The 24,267-nt window shown below is 38.6% G+C and overlaps 1 long non-coding RNA gene across 1 annotated transcript in view; it reads left to right on the plus strand.

Moving 5' to 3' along the window:
- LOC311110623 overlaps positions 1-19,954 on the plus strand; it is a 34,126-nt gene extending 14,172 nt beyond the window's left edge. Inside the window, exons 2-3 of the long non-coding RNA XR_014610709.1 lie at positions 16,241-16,277; positions 17,770-19,954. This is a non-coding gene — a long non-coding RNA (uncharacterized lncRNA). The remainder of the gene's footprint in view (positions 1-16,240; positions 16,278-17,769) is intronic.
- Positions 19,955-24,267: the final 4,313 nt, after the last annotated feature.

The raw sequence follows: 24,267 nt of genomic DNA on the forward strand, positions 1-24,267 counted from the left end.
CAGTGGCTCAGATGAAACTATCCAAGCATTAGATATCCTTTAATTTCTGCGTTGTCAACCAAACATAATTCAATAATACTTTTGTAATACTGTAATACAGAATAGGACTAAATCAAATCAAGATTAACTTCGAATTTTGGTTGAGATGGAAATGTGAATCCAACATATTAATTATTAATTTGTAGACAAACTGTAATTAAAGCCAGACTAAGTCAGTGGCACAGATGGAACTATCCAAACAGAAGATCTCCTTCAAATGTTGATATTTGGTTGCGTTGACAACCAAACACAATTAAATATCCAGTTTGTCTACAAATTAATAATTGATATGCTGGATTCACGTCTCCATCTCAACCAAAAAGCTAAGATAAAGAATAGGACTAAATCTAGTGTAAATAAACTTTGTCTATTTTTAGTTGAACCCTGTGTTGAATTGAAACAATAACTGTTGATGACTTTGCAAATGTTATATATCCCTAAATAGTATCATTGATGATATATGACATATAAAGTATGGTTACATTTCATTTGCGCTATTAAACCTACCCTTTGAAAAGATTTTGATAGCAACAGTGAATCTATTGAATTTTTAAGTGGAGGATTCTCAACAGTCATTCTCACGATATCACATTGGTAGTAGTCAGTAACAAATATAAAAGCTGGGCTTGGTTAAAACCCTGGATGGGAGACCAAAGGGTAGCTGTAGGAGGTGCTGCCCAGCCTATAATATTTTTTTATTCTGATAGTGCATATAACATTGAAGATCTGACATTGTTTCAAAGGTAAACATTCGGCATATTTTATAATTGGTTACAATGATTACATAATTCAGTGGTAAAAACTTCACCCTCAAAACAACAGTTTACGACTTTTTTCAAATCCAATGTATTTTCCACTTAGATTCCACATCACAATACTTTGACAAATTACATTGAAACAATATTGATTTAACCAGTTTGTGCACAGTGGGTACCTTACTGTGATTGTTTGCAATCAAAATTGTAAAAAATAAACCAAAAATAGCTTCTAAGCAAATAGCAATTTCTCAAGCAAGAATTTTGCTAGGACTGTCTGGGAGGGGTCTGAGTGGGGAGGGGAAAACTGAAAACTAGCTTTTATTGGCTAAGAGCTTTGGAACTCTCTTTCTTATTGGTTTATTAACTAATTTACCACCTGGTGATGTCTGCACAAACTGGAACAAATGCACCTCATTGGTTGTTTGCTAGATTGATTAACCCAATGTTTTCATTAAGGCACAGTATAATAAAAGTCCCTGTAACGTATAGTACACATATCATTTCTAATGGAAAAACGTTAGTTTAGTGCAATGAAGTGTATAACGATAGAGTCACACTGTATAACCCAAATCAGATGGTTAAGCTTTTGGTTGAAGCAGGAAGGATTCTTGGGTGAGGTGTTTTCTGTGATATATGGGTCTCTATGGGTAAGAGAATCCCCCACCCTCATTCTGGTTCCGTTTATACAGCACCCATTTACTGTAAATGGAGCGTCTGTTGTGTTGTGTGGTGGGCGTCTGTGAAGTGCTGGTAGTTTTGGTATTATGACCAGGGTGCACACCAAGAGCAGTGCAGCGTGGGTTGGTGAGCGTGGGAGGCTATGACTGAAATTACTCAGCATTCTGTTACTGGGCAGAAAAAGGAGGCCTCCATGAAATCTGCTTGCCAAGAAGATCTTAATTTGATCACTCCTTTGTTGCTGAGAATTTTCCTGCAGATGAACTTCATGATTTACATAAATTCACTGAAAACCTGCACTATAACATGGTTATATTAACAATATTGAATTTTTCGTGTACCCACATTTTTTCCATTCAATAGCCTAACCACCAATCAAGCAACATTGTGAACTACACACATAGAAAAAAGGGTTCCAAAAGGGTTATTTGGCTGTCCATGTAGAACCCTATGTGGAAAGGGTTCTACATGGAACTGAAAAGGGTTCTACCTGGAACCAAAAAGGGTTCTTCAAAGGGTTCTCCTATGGTGACAACTAAAGAACCCTTTTAGGTTGTAAATAGCACCTTTTTGGAGTGTAAACATTCAAATCCTGTTGCTGCAGGATTCTTTTGCTGTGACATTACTGGTAAAATTAAGATCATACATTTGTATAGCTACTAGTCAATTAGATTAGTACATTTGGTGATAGGACAATCCTTTAATTTGATGGTAGATAAGGTTTTGTATATAAGCTCATAGTAATTTAGTAATTGCTTTGTAATTGCATAGAATGGAGTTGAGTAGTTTTTGCAATAAGGATTTGTCTTGAAATGTAAGCATATCTAGGCTAGTATATTTCTGGTTGTTAGATTTCAAATGGCACAAGTATTAATGCTAGAGGTTGAATACAGTATTTTTTAGCAACCTTAGCAGAAATAAGAGGTCTCTGTGTAATGCGCATCTCAACATTACTTTTAATAACTTGTCAGTTATCATGTTGTGTGGGTTGTGTTTTCAATTTGAATCTTCTTTTAGAGTGGGAGGTTTCTGATTCCTTGTATAGAGAATGTCAGATAGAAGATGCATAAATGTCAAGTTAATGTCACTGATGAATATGAGTAGCAGTAGCCTAGCATCCTGAGTGAAATGAGAGTCGTCACGAGTTCTGATCTGAACTCAATGATTAATACCTAAACAATGAGTAATGATGAACTTTTCAGTACATCTGCAGGTGTTTGTATGTAGTAAGATTCAGCAGATTTCTTCAATGAATACAGGGGAATGTGTGTGTACAGGGGAATGTGTGTGTGTACAGGGGAATGTGTGTGTGTACAGGGGAATGTGTGTGTACAGGGGAATGTGTGTGTAGAGGGGAATGTGTGTGTACAGGGGAATGTGTGTGTACAGGGGAATGTGTGTGTACAGTGGAATATGTGTGTACAGGGGAATGTGTGTGTAGAGGGGAATGTGTGTATAGAGCGAATGTGTGTGTAGAGGGGAATATGTGTGTACATGGGAATGTGTGTACAGTGAATGTGTGTGTACATGGGAATGTGTGTGTACAGGGGAATATGTGTGTTCAGGGGAATGTGTGTGTTGAGGGGAATATGTGTGTACATGGGAATGTGTGTGCACAGGGGAATGTGTGTGTGTAAAGTGTTTAGACAAGAATGATTGTGGTTGAGTTGAAGCCCTCAGATTCAAAAGAAAGACTGCACCTTGGAGATATAAATGGACCTGTAGTAAAGCTACAAGAATATTTAGTGGTAGGTGTTACATTTTGAATAACTGTTTTGTCCTCAGCAGATTTTAAACTCCTGTACGCTTGCAACCTGAACTATGGGATTAATTTGTTTTCACAGTGGCACTATATTTATTTATAGCATATGATTACACAACAATATGCTTAGTCAACAGTTGATGTTGACAAATACATCAACACAATGTACACTGAACAAAAATAAAAACGCAACATGTAAAGTGTTGGTCCCATGTTTCATGAGATGAAATAAAATATCCCAGATTTTTTTCATATGCTGAGGAGTATTTCTGTCTGTAATAATGCCCTTTTGTGTGGAAAAACTCATTCTGATTGGCTGGGCCTGGCTCCCCAGTGGGTGGGCCTGGTTCCCAAGTGGGTGGGCCTATGCCCTTCCTAGCCCGCCCCTGCCCAGTCATGTGAAATCCATAGATTAGGGCCTAATTTATTTATTTCAATTGACTGATTTCCTTATATGAACTGTAACTCAGTAAAATCTTTGAAATTGTTGAATGTTGCGTTTATATTTTTGTTCAGTGTAGTTACATTTGTGCTGACTGCTTATTGAGCCACAGTTGAGAAGCATCATCATCATCTCTCTCTCTCTCTCTCTCTCTCTCTCTCTCTCTCTCTCTCTCTCTCTCTCTCTCTCTCTCTCTCTCTCTCTCTCTCTCTCTCTCTCTCTCTCTCTCTCTCTCTCTCTCTCTCTCTCTCTCTCTCTCTCTCTCTCTCTCTCTCTCTCTCTCTCTCTCTCTCTCTCTCTCTCTCTTACTTTGTAAACAACCATGACAAAATTGTAGTTACTTCTCAGAACTGACGGGTATCTTGTCGTTCCAGAACTGACAGGTTATAGCCAGTAGATGGCGTTACAGTCCCAGGAAAGTTTTTGCCAATGAAAAGAGCAATTGGACATTTTGTAACACCTCATTCTACTTTTAGTTTTTCTAATTTCAACACGGTCCTAGAATGCAATGATAACTGAGTAAAATATCCTATTTCATATATGCCTAATGTTTAGATAGATCTGTATGTATCACACTAGAATGGGCCTATATTAAGTTTAATGCAGTAAATCAGTGGTCCTATAACACAGTTTACTCAGCCCCTGTTCATCCGCATTGTGAATGATACAATCTCTACATATATGTACATGATGTAAGGTGTGGTGCTCTATAGCCTACTTTCTCCTGTTTTTCATGCCCAAATAGCCACATTCAAATAGGTCTACCCTTTACCAGAAATATGCACATTTTATGGTAATCTGTTACACTATCTGTAGTGTTATTCTGTGTTTTTTGTCAAAACAAAAAATAACATACTTTTGCTCACTCAGAGAAATGCCAACATCCCTTCCATAGAAATGCGGTCTCATCGTGAAAATGATATCCAAGTCATCTTCTTCAGAATATTTTGCTTAAGTGATTTTCAGAATATGTGTGATAACAATAAGAATGGTAGATAGGATATGAATCATATTACAGTCTCATACAAATGTTGTATAATTGTGATTTGTCTGTTTAATTTGGTTAATGTGATAACATGGCATCTTATTTACATTTTGAAATTCTGAATAGATTTTCAAATGATTGATGGATCTTATTCAACTAAGCTATTCACATTTTTGCTTAGTAATGTAGGCCTTATTGTAAATAATCTTATAACTGAATATTAAACTTAATGTTTGATGAATTGAGGATAACGTTAATATTAGGCTATTTGCAAATAATCTATTGATACAGTCCTGCTTAAAAATCAACTCAGAAAATAACTGTTGTACATTTTTTATTTGAACATATTTGCATCCATAACAGCAGTGGTGCAGGTGTAGACACAACGGCCAATCTATGAGTTTGTTTATTAATACCGCTTCCTGAACAAACAAATTGATCAAATGTCACAGCCCGTGCTGAGGCTTCCTGTTTGATACGGAGGTGATAAGACAAAACCTTCACTGACATTTAATTTTGTCTGGGTTTGGAGATTATTATTTGGTGCGCATTATGCAGTTCACAGCACTGTGGAGTGGTAGCCTATTTGAGGTCAATATGAAACACCTATGATATATTTGTTTTTGAACAATGAATACATATTTTACTGGTGAATATAAATAAAATATCAAATAGAAAGATTTTTTTGAATGATCATCATATGATTATGAAATATTGATTTAGAAGTGCAAATTATTTCCCTCAAAGCATACTGAAATACCAGGGATATAATGAAGCAATAAGGCCGAGGAGGTGTGGTATATGGCCAATATACCTTGGCTAAGGGCAGTTCTTTATGCACGACGCAACGTGGAGTGCCTGGATACAGCCCTTAGCCGTGGTATATTGGCCATATACCACACCTCCTTGGGCCTTATTGCTTCATTATATTATACCACAAACCCCTGAGGTGCCTTATTGCTATTATAAACTGGTTACCAATGTAATTAGACCAGTAAACAAATAATTTGTGTCATACCTGTGGTATACGGTCTGATATACCACGGCTTTCAGCCAATCAGCATTCAGGGGTCGAACGACCCAGTTTACAATGAGTTGGGAAACACTGACTTAGGTTGATTATGTTCATGTGTATAATAGGCCCATTTTAACACCATGGCAAGGGTTCATTTAAAAAGCAGGACAAACATGGTTAAGATTTTGTTGCTGTGATAACCAGGCTTGATTTGGGAAAACTCAATGACATGATCACTCACAGATCTGTAGTCACAGATACAAGAAATACATCTAAAGTTACAGTTGTCATTTCTACCATTATAGTTGGGGATGAAGATGTTTTAAAAGTCACACAAGTTTCACTTGTTCCCTTCAGTAAAAAAGTTTGATATTGGTCACTGGAGTTCTGGAGAATTGGAGCCCACGTCGCTAGAAGTCTATTGGAAAGTTGTGACTGTCCCTTTCTGAGTCAACCACCTCCACAGTCTGTGGTAATTCATGATGCTTATCCTTTGTCTTTTTCACTTTCAGTCACTGGAAAAAACATGACAGAGTCGTCATCATTTTTAAGAGCATGATAGGGCGTACTGCTTTATAAATCAAGCAATACCTTTTGATTTCATGCCACACTCTCTAACCAAGCAAAATGGTTCCCTCCTGCATGAAGAAAATACAATGGGTAAATATACACAAATGATTTCAGTCTGGATTCTGTAATTTGTAGTAATTATATGGTTTGCTATTTTTAAATGGGAACCTTTTTGCATTGAATAGTTACATCCTTGATTAGGCATCGTGCCTTTCTTTGTTGGACAACAAGTTTGTGTGTGTGTGTGTGTGTGTGTGCGCGCGCGCATCAAGCTCTGACCAAGCTCTGACCATCATCCAGACCTGACGGCAGTGTTTTGACATGTGTCCTGTCTGTACTGATTGACATGTGTCCTGTCTGTACTGATTGACATGTGTCCTGTCTGTACTGATTGACATGTGTCCTGTCTGTACTGATTGACGTGTCCTGTCTGTACTGATTGTTTGGGCATTGCTTGTCAAAACAAGCTGCAGTGTAGAGAGACTGAGGAAGCTAGGTAATAGACAGCAGAGTTTTAGAATAAGCTGTGTCAAACTAGAAAGACCTCTTCATGAGAAAGGAGACGTTGAGAAAACATGACCTCAGAGGCACTGAGCACTTAGGGAGATTTAGTAATATAAGATAGCAAACATGATTCATCTATTTATGATGTGTCCATCCCATTGTCCTACTGTACCTCACATCATATATTTGTCTAGGTGGAGTTATAATCTAAACGTATTATCACGGTCACTTTTATGTAGCTTTCTGTAATAACTATGCCACACATCATGAAGATGCACACGACATAGCTAGAGTTTCAGTAGTTTTTTGTGTGCAAAGGAACAAAATATATATTTTTAGTTGACAGAATTGATGCTTAAAATTTTTTTAGAAGAGTCACATTGTAATATTGTCCTTGGGTATCTGACAGATAAATTGTGACATGAAGTGAAAATAAGAGGGGGAGATAACTGGTGATTGAAGCAGATTGTGTCTATGAAACCCTACTTCTGAAACGGTATTGCACAATATACCAAGCTGAGACAGAGCGAAACCTCAGTGGACTTCCACAACGTAACTATTTGAAAGCTGTCTGACTGTGCAATTGTTCACCTCTGAAAAAGGAAATTGAACAAGTGTCCGTTGTTTGAGACCGTGTCATAGAAGTGTGAGATGTTATCATGACAGACCCCTGATGTTCAAACCCTGTATGCAGAGTATTGGCCATGAGGCAACACAACAAAGTCATTATACAAGTAACCAAGAGACTTAATAGTGGGTCATTCATGTTCTTCGGAACTGAATATTTGTTTTGATTAAAGACATACTGAGATAAAGTCAGGGTTTTATCCACACATACAAAAGTAATGTAACTGCAATACAATAACTTGTTCCAAATCATACCATCACGTAGGGCAGTGAATACACACCAACTAAAATGAACAGACACACTAATTAGAAAGGTCAACACTGACATTTGAAAAAAAATCTACCTAAGTCAGTGTTTCCCAACTCCAGTCCTCAAGTACCCCCAACAGTAGACATTCTTACTGTAACCCTGGACAAGCACACCTGATTCATCTTGTCAACTAATCATCAAGCCCTCAATGAGCTGAATCAGGTGTGTTTGTCCGGGGCTACAACGACAATGTGTGCTGTCGGGGGGGTACTCATGGACTGGAGTTGGGAAACACTGACTTAGGTTGATTATTTTTTTAATGTCAGGGTTGATCTTTTTAATTGGTGTGTCTGATGTTCATTTTAGTTAGAGTGTATTCACTGGAGCACATGCATTAATGCCATGGCATTTAAAGAGAGAACTGAGGACAGGCATGAATGTGACCCCTGACCTTTCAAGGTCATGTTAGTCAAGTCAAAGGTTATACGTCACATGGCGAAGAAATCAGGCCTATGAATTTGCATGCTGATGGTAATTATAATTCTCTTGTACAGTGTAATAGAAACACACATATTACAGTTAATGCACTGAAGGTTAAAAGGACAAATACATAAGTTCAGAGCTGTCTAGACAGTCCAAATATAATCCACCCAGAACGTTCAGAGATGATTGGTTTATTACACCCTAAAGCTGGACTTCCACTGCTCTAACAGGTTTCAGAGTTAGGCAGTCTGCAGTGTGTATATACTGCTGTAAACCTGGAATCTGATGACTATCAATTTGCCAATAGTACAGGACTATGTGAATAAAGCAACAATAACTGAGTTATAACCATATATGACATTGTGTTCGTGTGAGAGAATGTGTACGGCTCCCACAAAAGAGGGGAGATTTGAGCACTGAGCAGTGAGTTGAGGTGCGCGTGGGCTTGTTTTGAATGCACAGATGGCACAAACCAAACACATAGGATGTTGAAATGTCAGCCAGAAGTACCAAATCCTCCACAAAATATCTCAGTCTGAATAATAAGGGTGAGCTTTTTGAGAAAACCACAAGCCTTTCTCAGTTTTGTTTTCAGGCGTAATTTGTTTACCTGGAAGTTGGCTATCTTGTTAATGTAACAGTAAAATTCACATTATTGGAACTACCGCCTGGTATCTTCCTTGTTAATTTCTAAAAAGTTGCTTCATCACATTTTTCTGAGTCAAATAGGTGCTCCAGTGTGTTAGACCATGTAAATGTTGATGTTTAGTCTACCACTAACAACAAGACAATACAGTAGATGATATGTAACAAATAAATGAATGTCCCCTATAGAGATTCACCTGTAGAAATTATGTACGATACTTTCAAGTATCTACTGTACAGTATTCAACCTTTTGTTGCTTATACTGGGGGGATTTAATGGGATTACAAAGAGGGGGCCTATAATATGTGTGTGTGTGTGTGTGTGTGTGTCTGTGTGTGAGAGTGTGTGTGTGTGTGAGAGTGTGTGTGAGAGTGTGTGTGTGTGTGTGTGTGTGTGTATGTGTTAGTGTGTGTGTGTGTGTGTGTGTGTGTGTGAGAGTGTGTGTGTGTGTGTGTGTGTGTGTGTGTGTGTGTGTGTGTGTGTGAGAGAGAGTGTGTGTGTGTGTGTGTGTGTGTGTGTGTGTGTTAGTGTGTGTGTGTGTGTGTGTCAACACTCCCACCTGTGGTTGTGTGTGCTGTATGACATTTGGGTTGCTCCTAGCTAGACTGTGGGAGGCCTGCAGACTCTAAACGGCTTTCACGCAGGGACAAAATGTCTGCTGCACATGAGGAACATACAGTACCTCAGTCCATGTGATGTGGAGTCTGTTACTCTACAGTGTTCACAAAATAGAACATTCATTTACTGATGGCCAGAATGGTCAGATTTTTTTGTAAAGAAAATGCTACATTTTAAAGGAACATATAAATGCCTTTATGAGCTTAGTACAACTGTCTTAACCCATCATAGAACATAATCTAAGGTTGTATGTATCACTGTTTAAATTTGTGTTATCATTTGAGTCTTTATAAACAAGCAATACATAGCAAAATATGTTAATTTCTCATGGACTTCATTCCTTGAATCCATAGCTTTGTTTACTAAACAAACGGGCAGTGTCAAGCTGTTGAAATTGCTAATTGTGCCTGGTGTCCCAGTTTTCACCTGTAGGCAAATGCATTTCAAGTTACAATCCAACTATATATATTCAGTCAAATATCCCTTTTAGGTAAATGTCAAATGAGGTTAATGTGCTTTCAGATGGAGGAAGGAGCTGGCTTTTGTTTACATTATGTGTCACCATGGAGGCTGTAGTTGACCTTGTGAAACGTTCTCTGTGGTAAATCTACTCAGATTATTTTCTTATTTGTGTGAGTTTCAGTATTGATCGTTGGGGTTCGTTATTACATAGGACTGATTGACCTTTATCTCCAGTGCCCAATATCAACATTCTCTCTAAGAGTGCTTTTATATTGAAACCAGTTTGAAGAGACCTAAATTTAACTTCAATCTATTTACCTTTTTATCATTTTACAGATCATAGTAATGTCATGCTTCACATGCCACCATTTTAAATGGGTGGTGCTGTTTTTAGAACACTGCTGTCTTCTTCCATTTGTTGTCTTTGTCTGACTCTTCTGAGGGAATTCCATATAGGACAGTAATTCTGATCAAATTTGTTTAAACTTAACTCAAAATTTGCGTTTTTAAACTGTAAGTGTTGTATAGTTCAGCGGTCCTGTCTTTTCTCTAGCTTAATCTCGCTATCGTTCTCTGTCTGTGACAAATAGAAAGGGGGGAAAAGACTCGGAAAGTGTGCCCACGGCTCAGAAATCCTCTGAGTTTAACCACGGAACGCATCAAAGAAATGCTCTCAAAACCTCTCCTGTGTCATCTGACTAATTTTGATAGTACAAATGCACAGTAAACCCTATGTTTTGTATTTTTTTACAAGCACTGTCATGTTTTCTGTTGAATACAGAAATGGGTCAAATGATCTGTTTACCACAAGAGTTGTTTATTTGATTTGGAAACAAGTTCACACTTAACAAACCCAGTGCAAATTGTAGACCTAAATCATAGCTTGTCTTTAAATGTATATTTCTTTATGAATAACAACAAATTGTATTCTATGAAAAACTGAAGTGTTTGTTATTTTTGTTAAAGGCCTCAAAGTTCTTGTTAGGCCTCAACTTTTCTGACTGTTTATTAATATGTCAAAAGTTGACAAAATCTGCATTAATTAAGAAATGTAATTGTGTAATAAACTGTAGTAGCTCATTAATATTGTAACCTATTTGTGATAGACTTGTTTTTATATAAATAAATCCAGAAGTCATTCTGAAACTATGATGGATGGGGTGATAATATTACATGTGCTTAGGGGAAATCTGCCTCATGAAATGTTCTTTCACAACCCACTCAGTTTCCCACTCAGTTTCCAAAATCTTTAACCTTTTCAGCAACAACAAATGCCTATCAAAATAAAAGTCTGATATATTTTTGACACTTTGTCACCAGAGACACGTGTTATTGATGGAAGTTATTGTTTCACTAAAGAAAGCATGGTAAACGAAAGTATACCACTACCATCCAAACGCAGACTTAGTTAATTACAAATTAGTTTAAGACAATAGTTGTACAATTCCAATACATTTTTGCTTGCTTTAGCCAGTATTTAAGTTTGATCAAGTTTAAACAGTGTATTTCTTGTATCACACTGATACAGTGTGCTGAAGTGTAATATGTTTTACTGTACTTTGTTGGTTTCCTGTAATATTCAGATAACTCCATAGTATAATTTAATTGTACGTAGTTAAATATTTTCTGTATTAGTTGGATGTACTTAGTTTTAGAATCTGGACTCCCTGCTTTCATGACCATAAAGAAGGCACATTACAGATTAGTTGTAAGTGTTATTTTTTGTTCTCGTTAATGAAGTGTATACAGTATTTATATTGTATTATTGTGATGGCTGTCCGTTTGGTGTACAGTATAATGTGAGTGAGTGACAGATATTTCCACCGTGTTTGTTTCAAAGCTCAGACCTGTCACTCGTTTCACCTGTCCATGCCTGTTTAACTCCTCACGGTTCCACTAGTCAGAGTGTTATTATCAGGGTTATTCCTGTGTGAGGATCGCTCTTAATGTCCTTTATCCACTTATCATTTGGTAGCCCAACTGTAACATTTTGCAATTCAAAACAGAAATCTTTACTATTTGCACACATATAACCTCTTGATTAAGCTTGATGCTGTGCTGTCCTGTATGCTGTCCTGTGTGTGGGAATGTGTTTCTCTTCAATTGGACACTGGCCGTTTGTATCTGTTTTCTATGGTTTTGATGGGGATATGACATCTAAGTCTCATATTGGAAAATCCTTGTAAAACATGGGCCGGATGTAAAATGCCCTATTTAACTCTATAGACACAGGGCATGGTTAATCAACGTGTGTATATTTTAGGATTTGTTATACGCTCTGTTAAAAAGAAAATAAAAGTTGAAAGTAGAAACATTACAGGATTTGGACTTGTTCTATAGCTGTTCTGAACCAGCATGCATATATTAGCCTCTCACTTCCTGTTTGAATCTGTTTTGTTTACCATTGAAGGTGCTATTTTTAAATGGCTTAGGCATACAGCTTATTCAAACATTTTCTTGGTTTCATTTGCTGTTTTTCCTCCTTGTTCTCTCTTTGAGTATACTATCAATCTATAAATGATACAGTGTACCTCTGTTAATTCATAGAATCTGACCACAACCCAGGGACCTTCAGCATATATTGTTTTCTTTGTCAGTTGAAACATAATTAAATGTGTGTGTGCTCATAGTCTGAGTGTATACACACAGAACTATACTTAGATGACTGTCTACCTGAATTTGTTTGTAAAAAGATCTCTGTCGCTACTTTATCTTCATTCTGGCATGTATTCTATTAATACCCATGCAATTGCTTTTCTCTGACACACTCCCAACCGACATACTCCCAGACTGCCTTAGCCATGTAATTCACACCTTAAATTCAGCTCCACAAAGTTATTGACTATCAGCCAACTGCCTTTGTGTCCGACTAATTCCAATAGCACTTTGTGATCGGTAAACACAGACATGGGGCTAATTTTAGTTTGTGTCCTTTTGTTTCGGTGTCTGTTTACTACACCTGTTGATGATGAACGGAGATCTGAAACCTCAAAGAGAAACGTTCAGATCACACACCTCTTGTCCTTCCAAGCGTGTGATAAATTCCTGATAGTCAACATCCCGCTGGCCCCCGCAAAGCCACTCTCGGGTTGGCCAGCCACACGTGGGAGACGTTCAGACAATGCACTGTACAGGAGATGTTTACTAATCACCCCACAAACCGTCTCAACCACATAATGGATGGATGCACGCCTGGGTTTTCCCCCTCTTTCTATTTGAGATTAATTCACTAAAGTGGAGCTCATCCATTAAGTAGCCATGGAAGATTAATAGCTGTCATCCATGGCAGAGTGGACAAAGCACTGGCTGCCATGATCTCTAAGCCTGGGTGCTGGTGTCAATGTTCCTATGCCTTGTCTCACTCACCACATCTGTCTGTGAGGCAAGACCGAGAGAACACGTACGCTACAAAGATGGGACAGTGACCTTGTTATAGAGTATTTGTTCTGTGTGTAGTTCTGTTCTGGGAACAGGGTCACAACAGTTCCCAGTCAATGTACTGTGACTATGCTGTGCATTCAAAGCCATACAATTGTCATTGGGAAGAAAGAGGTCAGTGAAAAACGTCAAAGGGGAAATGTCATATGTCCATTTCAGGCAGTAAAACACTGTTAGAGTGGTTGTTTTTCAGGGCATATTATGAGAAGCGTGTGGGAGTACATGCAGATCATTCTTTGTGGTGCATCTTTTCTAGTAGCTTAGCTGGTAATTCTCAGAACAATTTAACTCATGCACACTTTGTTGTTGTGATGGTGCTTTAGATGAAAACACTGTCTGTTTATCCATTGTGATGAAGAGAGGGAGTTGAGGTGTGTAGAAGTCATCTGATCAGAGTGTGGTTTGCTTTTATTGTTGTGGGCGGTTTTCTCTTCATTTGATCAGTGATAGAGACACAAAAGATGAGTGAATCACTTAGAAAAATCTCCTTCTCTCTCTCTCTCGCATTTCTTTCATACAAAAATCTGTGTTTATATATAACTTGGATCAATCGTGTGGCAAAGTAGTTATTTACCTATCTTATTAAGGTTATTCATATTTTAAACAAAATTACTTTTTGTAATCCGTTGTTGATTTTCATGTAATGAAAAATGCATTTTTTACTCAAGTAGATTTTTATGGCCGTTTTCTATGAAAGGCAGCCGTTCTAATGACTTAATTCAGTGCAGAAACTCCTGTCGTCGCCCCCGATGCTGAACCAGTTAATACATCAGTGTTAAATGTAGGCCTGTAACCTGCTAAATTATGAGATGCACTGTATCAAGCAGAAAGACAAAGCTCCCAAGTCACTATTCGGTCTTTTTGGTATAGACTGCATAATAAATAATTGACAACACTTTCTCTGCCCTGAGGAATGTGGTCATGAAGAATGACTGCCCTTGTGAAAAATGTCTCTGACATCAATTTTAAAGTATACAAAGCCCTCTTTCTATGACAGGATGATAAACAGCAAACTGAAAACACCTTCAAAACTATAATCCTCTTTGTTCTAATTGTTGCAGTGCGTAGAGACACGGCGTGTTATAAATTGAGGTTTTTAATTGATCTGAGACTTTTTAAGGCCTCTTTAATCACAATGTCCACCTGCGATGTGTTTAGGTGGCCTGAGAAATGTGTCATGCGTAGGAGAGCCTGTCGTCGGCTGGGGAGACGTGGCAGTGAATGGGACTGCTCTCTGTCTATGACAGACACTAAGTAATGCTGCTATTTTTCACTTTGGGGCGGCCATTTTAAGTGTGTCTATGTTGGACATGACATTATTGCTGTGTGCTGCAGCATCTTAAGTGGAGGCTTTGCAATGAACACAGGACAGCAAAACTTTGTATGTATGCTAATGTATCCCTGTGTTTTACTATATAAGATTAGCACAGTAAGGAATAGATCACACGAGTCGGAGGATTGCAAAACTGCTAATCTAGAATGTAAAGCAGTAGTGTATTTTCCTCAATTTGAAAGGGAAGGTTTCACGGACATACTGTAGATAAGCCTATTGCTTGACGAAATTGCACTTCAATCCAGAGCAGACCACTGAAAATATGGTTTCATTAACATTATTTAAATACGCTCCCACTCACTGACTAGTCCTCACTCTACTAAATTATAACTATTCTGTCAAATCTGTGACTGTGAAACGAACCAAAAATGTCTGGATGTGTAAATATATTTTACTACTTTGAGTAGAGTGTGGTGCCCCAAAAGTGTTTTGTGGCACAGTGAATAGTAATCTCAGGTTTCATCCTCATAGACAGACCCTTCCTGCAAACAACCTCTCTGCTTTTTATCTGTAAGTCATGGTCGGCCTTCACAGTCCAGTTAAAACAAGAGCACCCAACCACAGCTCCTTCTCTGACCAGTGTGTCAAACAAAGTCAAAGTACATTTTTAACCAGCAGGAGATTCTCTTTGGGATGGGAATCCATGTGTTTTTTTTAAACTTGAAATCATAGGTAGAATTTTTGGATGTTAAACATTTTCCCATACAGTGAGAAGAAAACGGACATTAAATCAAAACACAGACCTAATTGTCATGGAAAGGAGTTATTATCCTGTTCAGCAATACAATTATTTATATTGAAAATATATATATATTTTTTAAATTAAGATTCAAATGTTGATACTTTAAGAAAGGTTGCGCTTTCCGTTTAATCAGAGTTTTTGCTCAATACTCTGTTTACACATGTTTACAATACTTGACTTATTGTGTAAGAATGCTATTGTGAACCACAAATCTAACTATGGGTTAGGGAAGTCCTGTGGGAAAAGGGGTGGGCGTGAAATGTTTGTCTTGTTCGGTCTTGTTGTTTATTTATTTGGATCACAAAAAAATACTTGACTTGTCAATAGCTAGTAAGAGCTTGGTGAGTGAGACTAGGTTGCTTGGGGGTAAGAAATAACACCTTGTGGTTTATGAGCAAGGAAAAATCCAGAAACAAAGGTTAGAAACAGAGGTTAGAAACAGAGGTTAGAAACAGAGGTTAGAAACAGAGGTTAGAAACAGAGGTTAGCGGATCATAACAATACACGCATTTCATTTAATATGGTGTGATGCAAATAATATTTTATAGAATCTAGGAAAATGTAATAATTTTTTTCCTGCTAAATGTAAGGCATGATTTATTTATCTAAATATTATTGTTTGGTAATGGCAATTTAAGTAGAGAATGGGAAATTGTGATGATATGTTTTGGCAAGACTGGTGTGTTGAAGTAACGCCTCGAGTGAAGCGAGATCAAAACATGTTACTCATCAATAATAACAAATCATATTATCGCATGAAATAAACATCATAAAGCTTTTGTATAGGATAATGATAGCAAAGGTTTGTTTTTCTGTTTACAGCATTTATCTGCCCCGGATACAATGTGTCTATCTATTTATTCACCCTCTTTCTCTCTTCTACTTTAGATTGCGATGGATGAGATGGATGTGTCATGAGACAAAGGTGAGATGAACTCCAGTTTGAAATGTGAGGACGCTTAGACAGAGACTTCTCTGTTAAATCACACTAGTTAGATCACACCAGATCACACCCGTTAGATCACACCCGTTAGATCACACAAGTTAGATCACACCAGTTAGATCACACCAGCTCCACCTTTCTCATAGTGTACCTTGGCAGGTGGTAACCCAATCATTTAGTTTGAACTATACTATTTATTACTATATGTACATTTGACTTTTCATGTTTTGAAGCTGCAAATGAATCTCTGTCTATAAGGATGTTATATAATTAATTGACAAAGGCATTTTGGTTTAGATAAATATTTGATTGAAAGGATCCACTCAGAGGACCCCAAAGCATTGAAATCAAATAGAACCTATAGTCTATATTTTTTAACACTTTTTTAAAACCCATTTCCTGCCTTACTGTCATAAACTGTTCTCTCTGGTGTACCAGAGCACCAGGTCTGGAACCAACAGGACCCTGAACAGATTTTACCCCCAAGCCATAAGACTGCTAAATAATTAGTTAAATAGTTAACCAATAACTACCCAGACTATCTGCATTGATCCTTTTCGCACTAACTCTTTTGACTCATCACATATGCTGCTCCTAGTGTTTATTATCTATCCTGTTGCCTAGTCACTTTATCCCTACCTATATGTACATATATACCTCAATTACCTTGTACTCCAGCACATCGACTCTGTACTGGTACCCTGTGTATATAGCCAAGTTATCATTACTCTGTACTGGTACCCTGTGTATATAGCCAAGTTATCATTACTCAGTACTGGTACCCTGTGTATATAGCCAAGTTATCATTACTCTGTACTGGTACCCTGTGTATATAGCCAAGTTATCATTACTCTGTACTGGTACCCTGTGTATATAGCCAAGTTATCATTACTCAGTACTGGTACCCTGTGTATATAGCCAAGTTATCATTACTCAGTACTGGTACCCTGTGTATATAGCCAAGTTATCATTACTCTGTACTGGTACCCTGTGTATATAGCCAAGTTATCATTACTCTGTACTGGTACCCTGTGTATATAGCCAAGTTATCATTACTCAGTACTGGTACCCTGTGTATATAGCCAAGTTATCATTACTCAGTACTGGTACCCTGTGTATATAGCCAAGTTATCATTACTCAGTACTGGTACCCTGTATATATAGACAAGTTATCATTACTCATTCCTTATAAGTTATAATTGTTATATTATTTCTAATTTTTTTCTCTCTGCATTGTTGGGAAGGGCCCGTAAGCATTTCCCTGTTAGTCTACACCTGTTGCTTACGAAGTATGTGACAAGTAAAATTTGATTTGATTTGACTGTACTTTTGCAATTACCTTACATGTAATATTATGTACTGTATGTCTCTGTTAGTGTTGTTTGGGATTTCCTGCGTGAGCCTGCTATGTGGCTCTCCTCACCTCGTCCTTTCCTGTCAATAACCATATTCCGTTTCTATTTCCTCCCTCTAGATCACCAGGCAACCCATTACTCTACTGTTAAAGCAGGAGGGAGTTTTGGGGATAAAGCACCTCATAGCTCCCAAGTGATTACATGGATCTGTTAGATGGCTCTAAAGCTGTTTCTGCAGACTATTGGCTTTGAAAGGCTCAAATACTAGGAGACTTCCTGTCAATGACTAGTCACGAGACGGAGGGAAATAGCTAGACGCAGGAGTTCAAGGTAAGCTGGGTTCATGCTGCTGGTTTTTCCTAGTTGCAGTTTTGATTCCTGGGTTGTTGAGGTTGATTTGTTGAAGTTGACTCCTTGATGTCTCAAAATGGTTCTGTACCTCTAACATAACAACAATAAAGGATGTTGTCTGACTTGAGTTTTTGTTTTATATGGATAATTATAAACGTTTGAAATAATTGAAGAACCATAAGTTCACCCTGAAGTGCCAAAAGGCCAAATAAATGTTTCTCATAAATATAAAATAGTAATAATAAATAGTGTCTCAATGCTAAAGTCTTCTGTAGCTGACAGGGAAACGCTCTTGACTTTGAGCTCAGTTCTCAAATGCAGAATGATTAGTGAGTCCATGTCCACTCATATCACCCAAAATAAACACTACCTTCCAATGAAGACACTGTCATTTTGTGTCACAAGCTGCAATGGGGTGTGTTTAAGGTCATGAAGGTCAGGGGGGGGTATCTGGGGGCACGCTTATGACCTAATGACTCATGAACAGGGTTAGTCTGATTCAGGGTGATTTAGATAGGGTGTTGAACGTGATTCTGACAGGGTCAGACAGCGGTAGTTGAGGTCATGGACAGGGGTTCCCCAGGGGGAGAGGTTGTGACGGGTGAGGTCGGAACATACACTGCTGTAGTAGAATGAGTAGTTATCTATGTATCCCAGGCTATAAATGGGTTATCTCAAGTACAGCAGTGAGTGTTATCGGGCACCTGGTAATGCCAGACTCCTCTACAATTTGTCTGGGATATGATGCTGAAGACAGCCATATACAATATACTCACAGCTATCACCAGGTATTACTGAGGTTTTATAGCCCAAGTTCATTCTGATTAGGACTGTTTTATGGCTCATTTGTGTCATTACATGTTTAAATGTTTATGGCCTGATTTCAATCAAAACTGGTTTATTGGGTAAGGCAATACAACATTATTATGTAGGATTTGGGGTGTCATGGGTCAGGCCTCAGAATATTAGTCAATCTGTGTGGTTTTAGACAGAACATACCCAGGATGCACCTGGCTCCACACATAACGTCACAGAGAGTGAGGAACAAGCCCAATAAAGCACTGTGTGGTTGTCTTATTCAGGTCTTATTCATTTTGATTCAATTGGGATGCTCCTATACAGCTTTTTAAACCACTGTTTCTCATGTTTAGTGGATCTGGTATTAGATTCTATATAGTGTTATGTTATAATGGGGGATTCAAGAGAATTTATGACTGTATTTTGTAACTCATTATATATTATGGTCAAGATCATGAAGAAGATGCTATTTGTCAAGACAATGTATTTCTGACTTAACACTGTTGTCTTTTTACGTGACCTTGTTACATTTTTCTGTGTTCCCTCTAACAACTCAGGTGACTCAGCGAAAATACAGGAAGTTGTGTTACTTCATAGTTATGTACTGTATGTCTCTGAGCTTTCGGTCCAGCTTAGTTTATATTCCCTCTGCCCCCACTCCTTGCGATGGACACCCACCAAATCACCAGCTCCTATCAGTTAACTTCTTTCTTAGCTATATTAATTGACCTTTAAAAAAAAAAATATATCAATACACTATATTACATGTAATAAAAGAGAGCTGTTATTGTGTCCAATGGTTGTCAACAGCAGTGTGTCAAGGTCAACAGAGTGGAGAATGTGTCTAGAGCAACACAGACCTGCAGGAGCCAGGGCACACGTGATGCACGTCGGATGAATATCTGTTTACACGCCACTGAAAGCCGCCACACAAAGGCTGGAGTGACTCATGGTAACCAGAGACCCAGGCTGTGCTACTAGCTCCTCTCCTGTTGTTGGGCTCACTCAGGGCCACTACTCTTAAGGTACACAGTTGCAATGGGGAGTAATAGCACTAAGATGGCACTAACTAATTTAGTACTTATTTATGTGAGCATGTATGTACTGTGTGTGCCTGTTACAGCATGTGTGTTTTGTTTTTAATCCCAGCCCCCGTCCCCGCAGGTGGCCTTTTGCCTTTTGGTAGGTCGTCATTGTCAATAAGAATTTGTTCTTAACTGACTTGCCTAGTTAAATAAAGGTTCAATAAATAATAAACAATAAAATATAGCTGTGTGTGCATGTTTGTATCTGTTTAATTCGTCACTATATTCCTGACTGAAAGACTGACTATATCCCCATAATAGGACACACATCACTACCCCCCCCCAAACACAATCCAACCCCACCGCCACTCATTTAACGTTCTGTGGTGAGGTCATCACTCCAAGATGGCTGTCTGCCTTTTGTTCCTTCATGGCCGAATTGGCTACAGTTACAGGCAGATAGAGTGAGCGTCTGAACAGTTTCTGTCTGGCTCTCGTGAGGGTGCTCAGTAGGGCCTCAGGGTTCTGGCTCTACAATGTACAGACAAGGATACGCCCAGACATGTTGAGCAAGCAGTGGCTCACTGCCCCCACCCGGTTTACTGCTCTGTCCAGTGCAACATAAACACAGCCTTGTTGCAATCTGGGCCAGTTGCTGTTCAGCTATAATGCAGTGTCTTAGTGAAGCATCTGTACTGTATAGCCTGCTACTTAATTTACTGACAGTCAGCACAATGATCCTTCATTCAACCCCTTATTTAAAATTGTAGTAATTTAGCAGACGCTCTTATCCACAGCGAATTTCGATTAAGTGCCTTGCTCAAGGGCACATCGGTAGATTTTTCACCTAGTCGGCTCAGGGATTTTAACCAGCGACCTTTCAGTTACTGGTCCAACTCTCTTAACCGCTAGGCTACCTGCCGCCCCTTATCATAACCTAATGACACAGTCCCCCTTCCCCAATCAACAGGCATCCTATTGTGTAGAAATCTGCAACTATTCTGTTACAGAATTTAGGCTACATTCAATCTCTGGCTTGTTTAGACTCCCTATTACCCACTATTGGCCTCTTGTACATAATTCATTGTTACTTCAACACCTCCCCTTCACCCATGTACCCATCCAACACCCGCCCTAATGCTGACACGGCCCCTAACACGTACACCAGCCATTTACACTGACATCTCTCCCAAAAACGTCCCCTTTCTACCACATTTGAAAAGGCTTCTCTTAAAGGAATATAACTTTTTTTGTGTGTGAGACTAAATTAGAATTTAAGGTGTAACTGGCAAGAAGTGAAAGAAAGAGAGATACTAACAGAACGACTGGACAACTGGCGACATTATACTCATGTACTTTATTCTCAGCACTGTACCAATAAAATGATGATCCTTCTTGGAACCCAAGCTTATATCCCTACAATAAACACTTTATACCCAATGTGATAATGAGTCTGTTCAAAACGGTTTGGTTCCTGCTTGCCTAGGACAACTACATAGCAGCGAATGCAGCGGTGGCCTCTTCCCCACAACTGATGACTCATCATAAATCCACCATTAGAACTATGGGTGTTAACAGATGCTGTCCACTGATAACTTCTGCTTGACAACAAGTGCTTTGCTAGTGAGGTATATCACACAGAGGCTTTATCATTGAACTTGGGACCAAACTCTGATTAAAGAGCAGATTTGAACCATGCTGAGTGTCAGGAGCACATAGTCTCATACGGGTGTCTGGGGAATTCAACCTGATCAGAACTCTGGTAGTGGTTCCCTTGTTTGGATAAACTGTTACAGATGTAGGATCTTAATTTGATCACCCTGGTGCAGGACATCTTTCCTGAAATGGCCCAATTTCTTTTGTGTGTATTTGAGGTTTAAAAGGGCTTCTGAAGTTTGTAATTTCCACTTTGACATCTCAGACTTGATTTTTCATTACGAAAAATGTATCAACCCCTACAAAAATGTCCATTCATTATAATCCACATAATTTCCTGTTGCTGCAGGATTATTTTCCTTGCTGTAGAAAACGGGCTCAAATTAAGATCCTACATCTGAAGATGGTCTAGTCATGTATCAGGGATGTGACTGTGAGCTGGGTTGGGTTGTCAGGACTGGGGCTGTGATAGTCAGATTCAAGGCTGGGGTAACTTAGAGGAAAAAGAGAAGTGTGTTCTCACTCTCATTGGATAAAAAAAATAAGCAGTGTACTGTAATCCTCAACTGAAACAGAAAGTCAGAAGTTTGTAACCACTGGAACTAGGGTTGGGCGGTATCCAGATTTTCATACCTTCATACTGTTTATGTTCCATACCCAGGGTAAACGGTATTACTGGAAGTGCACACAAGGGGCGGTATTTCAACAACAACAACATTTGATGCACAAAACAAGAATGTCTCTGTTGTAACCAATAACTTGATCTTGACATCTAGCCACTTAGTTAGCAAGTTAGCAAACCAAATGCATAGCTGGAGCCCTGAGCTGGATATCATTTATTTGACACATCTTAGATTTCTTATAGTTACACTTAATTTATATTTAGTTATAAGCAGATATTGGATATCATACCATTGGTATTTCGAAATACCCTGGTATACGGGATAAACGGTATATGGCCAAGCCTAACTGGAACTTTAAATGGCCACCAGTATGACATTGCTGTTTGCATGGATTGAAGTCAATTTATGACACCATCCACAGGAGCATTTGCACTACAATCAAATGGGACATGTCTAATTAAATAATTATTTGTAGTACAGTCTAATATTCTTCAAACAGCATATGAAGGGTTAGTTACATGTTCTCTCTGGTTAAAAGGAGAAGCTCGGTGTTGCTGAAAGGAGAGGAGGCATGCAATCTCTGTCAACTAGTTTCAGTGAAAGGACTTGTTGACTCATGGGAGGACTCTTTCCTGTTCAGGCGGCAGTCATTTTGATTTCTCCCGGGAAAATGCAGATTCATGTAACAAAAGAAACTCATGTAACAAATCTTGTGTTAGGAAACTAAGATTACTGTATTTTTTTACAGTTTCAACAAAGCTGACAAAATTAAATATTACAGTAGGCCTACTTCACATCATGAATATGTTTGAATTTATAAGAAAAAACACTGTCTAAGAGCATCACGCAGCAATATGAGATTGGAGACTTTCATCCCTGAGCTCATCTACAGAAACTAACTACCACACTCTGATTATATACACTACCATTCAAAAGTTTGGGATCACTTAGAAATGTCCTTGTTTTCCATGAAAACTTACATGAAATGAGTTTGAATAGGAAATATAGCAAAATGCATAGGAAATGTAGTCATTGACAAGGTTAGAAATAATGATTTTTAATATAAATAATAATTGTGTCCTTCAAACTTTGCTTTCGTCAAATAATCCTCCATTTGCAGCAATTACAGCCTTGCAGACCTTTGGCATTCTAGTTGTCAATTTGTTGAGGTAATCTGAAGAGATTTCACCCCATGCTTCCTGAAGCACCTCCCACAAGTTGGATTGGCTTGATGGGCACTTGTTACGTACCATATGGTCAAGCTGCTCCCACAACAGCTCAATAGGGTTGAGATCCAGTGACTGTGCTGGCCACTCCATTATAGACAGAATACCAGCTGACTGCTTCTTCCCTAAATAGTTATTGCATAGTTTGGAGCTGTGCTTTGGGTCATTGTCCTGTTGTAGGAGGAAATTGGCTCCAATCAAGCGCCGTCCACAGGGTATGGCATGGCGTTGCAAAATGGTGTGATAGCCTTCCTTCTTCAAGATCCATTTTACCCTGTACAAATCTCCCACTTTAGCCAAAACCAAAGCACCCCCAGATCATCACATTGCCTCCACCATGCTTGACAGATGGCATCAAGCACTCCTGCAGCATCTTTTCATTTGTTCTGCGTCTCACAAATATTCTTCTTTGTGATCCAAACACCTCAAACTTCGATTAGTCTGTCCATAACACCTTTTTCCAATCTTCCTCTGTCCAGTGTCTGTGTTCTTTTGCCCATCTTAATCTTTTATTTTTATTGGCCAGTCTGAGAAATGGCTTTTTCTTTGCAACTCTGCCTAGAAGGTCAGCATCCCGGAGTCGCCTCTTCACTGTTGACGTTGAGACTGGTGTTTTGCAGGTACTATTTAATGAAGCTGCCAGTTGAGGACCTGTGAGGCGTCTGTTTCTCAAACTAGACACTCTAATGTATTTGTCCTCTTGCTCAGTTGTGCACCGGGGCCTCCCACTCCTCTTTCTATTCTGGTTAGAGACAGTTTACGCTGTTCTGTGAAGGGAGTAGTACACAGCGTTGTACGAGATCTTCAGTTTCTTGGAAATTTCTCACATGGAATAGCCTTCATTTCTCAGAACAAGCATATGACGAGTTTCAGAAGAAAGTTATTTGTTTCTGGCAATTTTGATCCTGTAATCGAACCCACAATTGCTGATGCTCCAG

The sequence above is a fragment of the Coregonus lavaretus genome, assembly GCF_964263955.1.
Source record: "Coregonus lavaretus genome assembly, chromosome: 36".
NCBI classification, from domain to species: domain Eukaryota; kingdom Metazoa; phylum Chordata; class Actinopteri; order Salmoniformes; family Salmonidae; genus Coregonus; species Coregonus lavaretus.